The following is an 11,695-nucleotide window of genomic DNA, read 5'->3' as shown; positions in this document are numbered from 1 at the left end:
CAAGACACCTGGTGTGGTTCTCAAGCTATATCTTGCTCTAGTTAGGCCCCATTTAGATTATGCAGTTCAGTTTTGGTCGCCATATTATAGAATGGATATAAATTCACTTGAACGTGTCCAGCGTAGGATGACTAAGTTAATTCCCCAAATTAGAAATCTTTCATATGAAGAAAGATTAACAAAGCTTAAGTTGCATTCACTGGAAAGGCGAAGAGTTAGGGGTGACATGATAGAGGTTTACAAGTGGATGAATGGACATAACCGGGGGGATATTAATAGGGTATTAAAAGTATCAACACAGGACAGAACACGAAACAATGGATATAAATTGGATAAGTTTAGATTTAGGAAAGACTTGGGTAAATACTGGTTCAGTAACAGGGTTGTTGATTTGTGGAACCAATTGCCGCGTAACATTGTGGAGGTGGGGTCCCTCGATTGTTTCAAGCACGGGTTGGACAAGTATATGAGTGGGATTGGGTGGTTATAGAATAGGAGCTGCCTCGTATGGGCCAATAGGCCTTCTGCAGTTACCTTTGTTCTTATGTTCTTATGTTCTTAAACTGCATCTGCCAATCCTTTGACCATTTCAAAACCCTATCTAGATCAACTTGAAGTGATAGTGAGTCCTCCTCCGAATTAATTTCCCTACCGATTTTCGTATCATCGGCAAATTTGCAATTGTTGCTACTCAAACCTGAATCTAAATCATTTATATATATTATAAACAACAGAGGTCCCAGGACAAAGCCTTGAGGCACTTCACTTACAACATTTTCCCACTCTGACTTGACTCCATTTATACTGTAGCGAGTAGATTATCCCAATAATATACTCGCTCCAAATGCTTTGTTAATATTCCTGTCAACCTTTGGAGATGAATGAGGTGAGGCGTTGCTCGGACAACACGGTGAGGCGTTGCCCGGGCATATAAGCAGCAGGATAGCAAACATTAACCAAGACGGCTGACAGAATGGCACTCAACAGACTGGAGTGGAAAATGCCTAAACTGCACCATGATATGTATGCCTATAGAAGAGGGGTTGGCACAGTGGAATGTATTACAACTCTGTTAGCCCACTTGAATGACAGACCAGGAATGCTGATATTCCTGGACCTCGAAAAAGCCTTTGAACTGGCTAGCGCCCCAGCTATTATCTGCTGCCTCATTGACAAAGAGGTCAGAGGCAACCTGCTCTCCTGGACCAAAAACTGTCTCATAAACAGAGAAGCAAGAGTAAAACATCTGAGTACAAAAGACATGAAAATGGTACACCGCAAGGAGGTATTCTTAGCCCTCTTCTCTTCAACTGTTTAATGGAAAGAATAATGAGGTTGAAACTCCCACATCACTGCAGGCTGCTAAACTACGCGGACGACTTTGTCATCATCATAAAAGGAAGGGATGCGGCGCGCCTTGCACCCAAATGCTTAGACTGCATCAGTAAAGAGGCAAAACAGATTGGGATCAAACTCAACCCCTCAAAGTCAAAGGCCATGGCCATAAAAATAGCGAAGCCCAACATCCAACTCACAGTACAGGGTCAACCAATAGAATGGGTCGACACCTATCAGTATCTAGGAATCATCCTGGACACACACATGAATTTTAATGCTGAGGTCACATACTTGAGAGAGCGAACTGCGGCCCGGACGGCAATCCTCAGGTCGCTAACCTCCCTTTCTGGAGGAGCCAATCTGCAAGTCCTTCGCACATACTATGTACAGGCAGTCAGATCAGTGATCGATTATGCCGCACCTGCACTCACAAATCTATCACACCAACAGTGGAAAAAGCTTGAAGTTGCCCAAAACAATGCTATGAGAGCTGCACTGGGAGCCCCCATGTGGACCAGGCTTGAAACTCTTAGACTGGAGACGGGTTTGCCCTCTCTACAAGAAAGAATATCACAAAGGACAGCTACAATTATCAGTAAGATAATTATTTCTTCTGATCCAATCCCAGTACGACAGGCCTTGGTGGTTGGACTAGGCCAAAACAATGGAAACTCTTGGGTTGCAAGAGCAGGAAAAGTCCTAAACAGACTACATTTAAAAAACATGATTCTTGATAGAGAGGGTGATCATCCACACCGAAATTACACTCCTTCCGCGCCGTGGGAAGAGCCTACTTTCAAAATAGTAATAGAAAGTCTCCCAATGAAAAAGGCTGCCTATGATCCGACAATCCTAAGGCGCATAATAGAAGAGCAAATGTATAGCATAGCAGTAGCAGGAGCCACCCACATCTTCACAGACGGATCGGTGGACACAGAAAATGAGAGTGCTGGCGCTGCTCTTTGCACGACCAGCGTTCAGGCATATTGGAGACTGGGAGGACTAGTATCATCAACCCAAACTGAGCTGTTCGCCATACAACAGGCATTCGCATATGTGATTGCACAAAACACTCAAAATGCAATCATACACACAGACTCAAAAGCTGCACTTCAAATACTAGGACAAAAACAGTGGAAAGATAATGTGGAAATAATTACCACCATTTTGTATCAAGGAGCAGTCGCTAAAGGCAAAGGCCTCAACATAACTTTAAACTGGATCCCATCCCATATTGGAATCCCATTAAATGAAAAAGCTGATGAAATTGCTAAATTGGCAACTCGTCATCCAGTGATACATAAAACAATTCAACCCAGCCTAGAGAACATAAAAACATCATCACCAAAAAACTCTCACATCTCAACAAAGCCTACCTACACCAGAGAATAGCTGAAGGTTCGCCATCTGCAACATGGTATCTTCAGGCAACCAAATTAGAAAGGTTAAATATCCCAAAAGGAATCCACAGGGAAATAGCAGTTAGGCTATATAGACTACGTCTAGGTTACAGATGCAACTGGGAGATTGGTGAACCCCGACCGAGAGAGTGCATCTTCTGCCAAACTGTCACAGAAAAGCCATTACTTCACTATCTTCTGGAATGTGAAGCAACCAATGACCTTAGAAGAGCTTTAAGAGTTCCTGAATCATGCAGCGGCCACCCTGAAGCCATCAACACAGCCACTCTCCTGGTCAACAAAGGTGTCCAGCAGCTGGACACCCTCATAAAGACTGTGAAGCAGTATCCTCCCCCACGATAACAGCTTGATGGTTAAATGCAACCTCAGAACACTGGGGGGAAAAAAAAGAAAAAAGAAAAAAATTAATAATTACGGGAGACATCTCCCGTCACGCAGGGTGCAGTTGCACCTCCACAAATCTCCAGTATCAGCTCTTGATACTGGTAATGGCTCAAAAGGGCCACCACTTACGGGCTATTCATGCCCGTGCCACCTTTTGGGTGTCTTAATCTTTATCAATCAAACATTAACCAGAGTCTACTTTCAAGTGTGGTCTAGAGCAGACACTTGCGAGATACTGTACCAACGCTCAGTGCGCTCAACTCACACCAACGTATCACCTGTGTACTTCTGTATATTCGACCAAATGTATATATAGTATCTTAGTGTCTGTGTTTATTTGTCACCATACTTTACGTAACCAAGAACCGTTACATTGGTGACCCAGTGAGTGAAAAAGAACACCTAGTCACAAACTAGATCTTCGTCATGGATTTATCTACCAGGTTTCCAGCATACAACGCAGATGATTCAGAATTTTGGTTCATGCAGATGGAGGCTATTTTCGACCTTCACGAAGTTTCGACGATACCCAGCCACGATGGACTACAACATTGACTCTCACTTGACCTCTACTGCTACTGTTAGCTGTGATGGAACGCTGCCAACACCCTCGCCACAGCTATGATTTTCATCGCGATCGTCTCTGCATTTTCATCTACTACGGCTTGCTGCTCCACGATCACTACTCACTCATCTGGCAGCTTCATCAGTAACTACATAATGTGTGATCTACAGCCTGTCCTGCCGACTCTCCGTCGCTGCCAGGGCACTGCTTGTTCTACAGGGGCGCCCACGAAAGCTGCTCATTCGTCAGATTCATCTACATGTTCACTGCATTTTGATACTCTGCCGACTCAAGCACTTTGCGCAGTACAGGACTTACAGCTTGCGTTTCCGACTCTTCATCGCCTCCAGGACAAATCAGCTCTAGCAGTGATTACCTCGTTGTCCTAACTACGTGCCTACATTACCTCCTAATGTCCTGGTGCCCGAGCCCATCCGCCCCGGATCTAAATGCTCCACCAGCGACCCAAGGACGCAACAATTATGCACATTCTTCTCTCCTGCTACACCGAGCTTGTCCACACACTGCCTACATCTTTTGGTACCAGACTACAATTTCCACAGTCAACAATGTAGTACTCGGCGTGTACAGTACTAATCAACCCAAGACGCTACAGCTTCGACACAGAGCAGACAGCAGACTACGACCGCATCGAGCCGCCACGCTCTCGCTCCCCGAGTTTAGACACTCACAAATCTCAATCGAGCCGCCACGCTCTCCCACATAGAGCTCCACGACTCCGGCCTCACTCAGCTCTCTGCTCTACTCCAGGCTTCGTCTCAACGTCTGCTAAATCCAGAGACACATCCGCCGACTACGCAGTTCACAACCTGATCCTACGACGACGGACGATCCTGTGCGACCTCCCACCCTACGACCCCAGTTAGATGACATCAGCGAAGAGGAGGAAGTTAACTTTGATGGTTATGTGACGCGAGCAGGGCGTACAATTCACCGACCAGCTAAGTTCCTTGATCAAGTATTTTTCCTTTCATCCCCTGGGAGGGGGAGTTCTGTAGCGAGTAGATTATCCCAATAATATACTCGCTCCAAATGCTTTGTTAATATTCCTGTCAACCTTTGGAAATGAATGAGGTGAGGCGTTGCCCGAACAACACGGTGAGGCGTTGCCCAGGCATATAAGCAGCAGGATAGCAAACATTAACCAGAGTCTACTTTCAAGTGTGGTCTAGAGCAGACACTTGCGAGATACTGTACCAACGCTCAGTGCGCTCAACTCACACCAACGTATCACCTGTGTACTTCTGTATATTCGACCAAATATATATATAGTATCTTAGTGTCTGTGTTTATTTGTCACCATACTTTACGTAACAATAGAACCGTTTCAATACTAACTCTCTGTTTCCTTTGGTATAGCCATGCCCTAATCCAGCTTAATATAGCACCCCCAATACCATGAGACTCTATCTTTTTAATCAGTCTTTCAAGTGGCACTGTATCAAAAGCTTTGCTAAAGTCAAGGTACACAACATCAAAATCCTTACCACTATCAACTGCCTCAACTATGCTAGAATAAAAAGATAACAAATTTGTTAAACATGAACGGCCATTTATAAAACCATGTTGAGACTCAATTATTAATTTATGTTTTTCAAGATGAAGACGAATTTTATTTGCTATTATAGATTCGAGTAACTTTCCCACAATAGACGTTAGGCTAATTGGTCGATAGTTAGACGCAAGTGATCTATCTCCTTTCTTAAAAACTGGTATCACATTAGCAACTTTCCAAAACTCTGGCACTCTGCCTGACTCTATTGATTTATTAAATATGGTTGACAGTGGGTCACAAAGCTCCTCTTTGCATTCTTTAAGCAAAGAATGGCAAACACTTCATCCGGCCCTGGGGATTTGTTTGGTTTGAGTTTTACTATTTGTTTAAGAACATCCTCCCTGGTAACTGCTAAACTCGTCAACCTGTCCTCGTCCCCACCCACATAGACTTGTTCGGCTGAAGGCATATTGTTAAGTTCCTTTTTAGTAAATACAGATACAAAATATTTATTAAAAATACTACTCATCTCTACATCACTATCTGTTATTTGACCTGTCTCAGTTTTTAAATGACCTATCCTTTCCCTAGTCTTAGTACGATATAACTGAAAAAAACCCTTTAGGATTTGTCTTTGCTTGCCCTGCTATGCGAACTTCATAGTTTCTTTTTGCTTTCCTTATCTCTTTTTTAACATATCCAACCAGTTGTACGAATTCGTGTTAAGTGACCTCCCCATTTTTAATCCTTTTGTACCAAGCTCTCTTTTTACCTATCAGGTTCTTCAAATTCTTTGTTATCCACTTTGGGTCATTAGTATTCGATCTATTCAATTTGTATGGTATACTACGTTCCTGTGCTTTGTTTAGAATATTCTTAAATAAGTTATATATTGAATCATACATCGAAATCCCCATTTAAGTCACCTATCGCTGGGTTCATGTCTCGCTCCAAGACCGGCCCACACCCCATACCCAAGACTTTCCAATCAATTTGACCCAAAAAATTTCTTAGGCTATTAAAATCAGCTTTTCGAAAATCTGGCACTTTAACAGAATTTTCTCCTACTGGTCTATTCCATTCTATGCTAAATCTGATTTCTTTGTGATCACTGTTCCCTAGCTCACTCCCTATTTCGATGTCATTAATTTGTGTTTCCCTGTTAGTTAACACTAAATCTAAAATATTATTTTCCCGTGTTGGTTCCTTGATGTGTTGCGTAAGAAAGCAATCGTCAATTAATTCTAGAAAATCTTCTGCTTCACTATTACCTGTTTTGTTCAACCAGTTTATTCCGCTAAAATTAAAGTCACCCATGACATAAATACTGTTAGATCTAGATGCTCTAGATATTTCATCCCATAGGTGCTTTGCTTCCATTCTGTCTAAATTTGGTGGCCTATATATAACTCCTATTATAATATTATTAGCTTTTTCGTTTAATTCTATCCAAATAGTTTCTGTGTGTGGCTCAGTTTTGATTCCCTCTTAAAGACTACATTTCAAATTGTCCCTAACATATATGTCTACTCCACCTCCTCGTTTAATATATCTATCTGTGTGAAATAGTTTAAATCCATTTATTTGATATTCAGCTAATAGTTCTCTATTTTCTACATTCATTCACGTTTCGGTAAGTGCAATAATATCTATTTTTTCTGTGCAGACAAGAGCATTTAATTCGTTAATTTTATTTCTTAGACTTCTACTGTTAGTGTAATATACCCTAAGTGAATTGTTATTTTGAGGCCCTTTCTCTTTCCCTGATCATTTTGCCAATTCCTTTCTCCCACAAACACATACTTTTATTACCTCCTTCCTCCAAATCAATTCCCATACCTCTATCTACTAACAGTTTAAACCTAAACAAACACCTCTAACCACTTCTTCCAACGAGTTCGCAACAGCCACAACCCCAGCTCTCGATAGATGCACCCCATCACGAGCATACATTTCATTTCTTCCATAGAAGTGTTCCCAGTTGTCTATGAAAAATATTGCATTTGATTTGTAATATCCTTCCAGCCGGCAATTGACACCAAGTGCCCTCGACATCCATTCATTTCCCACTCCCTTTCTTGGAAGAATGCCACATATGATCGGGATTCCTCCCTTGCTCCTAACTAATTCTATGGCTGTTTTATACCTCTGAATTAGTTCCTCACTCCTAACTCGACCAATATCATTTCCTCCCGTGCTAATGCAAAAATGGGATTGTTCCCATTTCCAGCCATAATATCATTCATGTTGTTTATAATATCACCATGATAATATAACAACACACACACACACACACATATATATATATATATATATATATATATATATATATATATATATATATATATATATATATATATATATATATATATATATATATATATATATATATATATATTTATATGCGAACAAGCCAGAATGGTCCCCTGGACAATATGCAACTGAAAACTCACACCCCAGAAGTGACTCGAACCCATACTCCCAGAAGCAACGCAACTGGTATGTACAAGACGCCTTAATCCACTTGACCATCACGACCGGACAAAATGAGGTGATAGCCGAGGCTATTTGAACCACCCCACCGCCGGCACTCGGATAGTTATCTTGGGCATAGCATTTTACCAAATCACCTCATTCTTAGGGGCACACGTGAGGAACACAAATGCGAACAAGCCAGAATGGTCCCCTGGACAATATGCAACTGAAAACTCACACCCCAGAAGTGACTCGAACCCATACTCCCAGAAGCAACGCAACTGGTATGTACAAGACGCCTTAATCCACTTGACCATCACGACCGGACAAAATGAGGTGATAGCCGAGGCTATTTGAACCACCCCACCGCCGGCACTCGGATAGTTATCTTGGGCATAGCATTTTACCAAATCACCTCATTCTTAGGGGCACACGTGAGGAACACAAATGCGAACAAGCCAGAATGGTCCCCTGGACAATATGCAACTGAAAACTCACACCCCAGAAGTGACTCGAACCCATACTCCCAGAAGCAACGCAACTGGTATGTACAAGACGCCTTAATCCACTTGACCATCACGACCGGACAAAATGAGGTGATAGCCGAGGCTATTTGAACCACCCCACCGCCGGCACTCGGATAGTTATCTTGGGCATAGCATTTTACCAAATCACCTCATTCTTAGGGGCACACGTGAGGAACACAAATGCGAACAAGCCAGAATGGTCCCCTGGACAATATGCAACTGAAAACTCACACCCCAGAAGTGACTCGAACCCATACTCCCAGAAGCAACGCAACTGGTATGTACAAGACGCCTTAATCCACTTGACCATCACGACCGGACAAAATGAGGTGATAGCCGAGGCTATTTGAACCACCCCACCGCCGGCACTCGGATAGTTATCTTGGGCATAGCATTTTACCAAATCACCTCATTCTTAGGGGCACACGTGAGGAACACAAATGCGAATATACAACTCTTAACGGTGGATCACTTGGCTCGTGGGTCGATGAAGACCGCAGCTAACTGCGTGTCGGTATGTGAATCGCAAGAATACCAGATACATCGACAAGTCGAACGCACATTGCGGCGGCAGTCCTGATATGTGTACTGTCGCCACTCCTGCGCGAGGGTCGGAATAACATCCATCGGGCGAGTAGCTGTTGCGGCCTCCATATTCTGCTCTTTGGCAGGCTCAACGATGCGCTTTGGCCTGCTCTGGGGAACGACGCCCGCCACTGCCCCCCGAATGAGAAGGCAGGAGGCAAACCGGGAGTCCCCCTAATATTTGACCCGCTTCTGGTTGCTTCTGGGAGTATGGGTTCGAGTCACTTCTGGGGTGTGAGTTTTCAGTTGCATATTGTCCAGGGGACCATTCTGGCTTGTTCGCATTTGTGTTCCTCACGTGTGCCCCTAAGAATGAGGTGATTTGGTAAAATGCTATGCCCAAGATAACTATCCGAGTGCCGGCGGTGGGGTGGTTCAAATAGCCTCGGCTATCACCTCATTTTGTCCGGTCGTGATGGTCAAGTGGATTAAGGCGTCTTGTACATACCAGTTGCGTTGCTTCTGGGAGTATGGGTTCGAGTCACTTCTGGGGTGTGAGTTTTCAGTTATATATTTATATATATATATATATTTATATATATATATATATTTATATATATATATATATATATATATATATATATATATATATATATATATATATATATATATATATATAAATATATATATATATATATATATATATATATATAAATATATATATATATATATATATATATATATATATATATGCGAACAAGCCTGAATGGTCCCCAGGACTATATGCGAATGAAAACTCACACCCCAGAAATGACTCGAACCCATACTCCCAGAAGCAACGCAACTGGTAACTACAGGGCGCCTTAATCCGCTTGACCATCACGGCCGTCAAAAGGAAGTGATAGCCGAGGCTATTTGAGCCACTTCCCCGACGGCAACTCGGATGGTAATCTTGGGCATAGCATTTCACCAAATCACCTCATTCTTTGGGGCACACGTGAGGAACACAAATGCGAACAAGCCTTAATGGTCCCCAGGACTATATGCGAATGAAAACTCACACCCCAGAAGTGACTCGAACCCATACTCCCAGAAGCAACGCAACTGGTAACTACAGGGCGCCTTAATCCGCTTGACCATCACGGCCGTCAAAAGGAAGTGATAGCCGAGGCTATTTGAGCCACTTCCCCGACGGCAACTCGGATGGTAATCTTGGGCATAGCATTTCACCAAATCACCTCATTCTTTGGGGCACACGTGAGGAACACAAATGCGAACAAGCCTGAATGGTCCCCAGGACTATATGCGAATGAAAACTCACACCCCAGAAGTGACTCGAACCCATACTCCATTCAGGGACCATTCAGGCTTGTTCGCATTTGTGTTCCTCACGTGTGCCCCAAAGAATGAGGTGATTTGGTGAAATGCTATGCCCAAGATTACCATCCGAGTTGCCGTCGGGGAAGTGGCTCAAATAGCCTCGGCTATCACTTCCTTTTGACGGCCGTGATGGTCAAGCGGATTAAGGCGCCCTGTAGTTACCAGTTGCGTTGCTTCTGGGAGTATGGGTTCGAGTCACTTCTGGGGTGTGAGTTTTCATTCGCATATAGTCCTGGGGACCATTCAGGCTTGTTCGCATTTGTGTTCCTCACGTGTGCCCCAAAGAATGAGGTGATTTGGTGAAATGCTATGCCCAAGATTACCATCCGAGTTGCCGTCGGGGAAGTGGCTCAAATAGCCTCGGCTATCACTTCCTTTTGACGGCCGTGATGGTCAAGCGGATTAAGGCGCCCTGTAGTTACCAGTTGCGTTGCTTCTGGGAGTATGGGTTCGAGTCACTTCTGGGGTGTGAGTTTTCATTCGCATATAGTCCTGGGGACCATTCAGGCTTGTTCGCATTTGTGTTCCTCACGTGTGCCCCAAAGAATGAGGTGATTTGGTGAAATGCTATGCCCAAGATTACCATCCGAGTTGCCGTCGGGGAAGTGGCTCAAATAGCCTCGGCTATCACTTCCTTTTGACGGCCGTGATGGTCAAGCGGATTAAGGCGCCCTGTAGTTACCAGTTGCGTTGCTTCTGGGAGTATGGGTTCGAGTCACTTCTGGGGTGTGAGTTTTCATTCGCATATAGTCCTGGGGACCATTCAGGCTTGTTCGCATTTGTGTTCCTCACGTGTGCCCCAAAGAATGAGGTGATTTGGTGAAATGCTATGCCCAAGATTACCATCCGAGTTGCCGTCGGGGAAGTGGCTCAAATAGCCTCGGCTATCACTTCCTTTTGACGGCCGTGATGGTCAAGCGGATTAAGGCGCCCTGTAGTTACCAGTTGCGTTGCTTCTGGGAGTATGGGTTCGAGTCACTTCTGGGGTGTGAGTTTTCATTCGCATATAGTCCTGGGGACCATTCAGGCTTGTTCGCATTTGTGTTCCTCACGTGTGCCCCAAAGAATGAGGTGATTTGGTGAAATGCTATGCCCAAGATTACCATCCGAGTTGCCGTCGGGGAAGTGGCTCAAATAGCCTCGGCTATCACTTCCTTTTGACGGCCGTGATGGTCAAGCGGATTAAGGCGCCCTGTAGTTACCAGTTGCGTTGCTTCTGGGAGTATGGGTTCGAGTCACTTCTGGGGTGTGAGTTTTCATTCGCATATAGTCCTGGGGACCATTCAGGCTTGTTCGCATTTGTGTTCCTCACGTGTGCCCCAAAGAATGAGGTGATTTGGTGAAATGCTATGCCCAAGATTACCATCCGAGTTGCCGTCGGGGAAGTGGCTCAAATAGCCTCGGCTATCACTTCCTTTTGACGGCCGTGATGGTCAAGCGGATTAAGGCGCCCTGTAGTTACCAGTTGCGTTGCTTCTGGGAGTATGGGTTCGAGTCACTTCTGGGGTGTGAGTTTTCATTCATATATATATATATATATATATATATATATATATATATATAT

At 43.9% G+C, this 11,695-nt stretch overlaps 1 non-coding gene across 1 annotated transcript; it reads left to right on the top strand.

The window, feature by feature from the left end:
• Positions 1 to 8,678: 8,678 nt before the first annotated feature.
• On the top strand, positions 8,679 to 8,840 carry LOC123754211 (5.8S ribosomal RNA). Its single transcript, XR_006772357.1, has one exon. It is a non-coding gene; the product is annotated as a 5.8S ribosomal RNA (ribosomal RNA).
• Positions 8,841 to 11,695: the final 2,855 nt, after the last annotated feature.

The sequence above is a fragment of the Procambarus clarkii genome, chromosome 6 (assembly GCF_040958095.1).
Source record: "Procambarus clarkii isolate CNS0578487 chromosome 6, FALCON_Pclarkii_2.0, whole genome shotgun sequence".
NCBI lineage: Eukaryota > Metazoa > Arthropoda > Malacostraca > Decapoda > Cambaridae > Procambarus > Procambarus clarkii.
The sequence above is the reverse complement of the archived record's forward strand: the minus strand, read 5'-3'. Positions and strand labels throughout refer to the sequence as shown.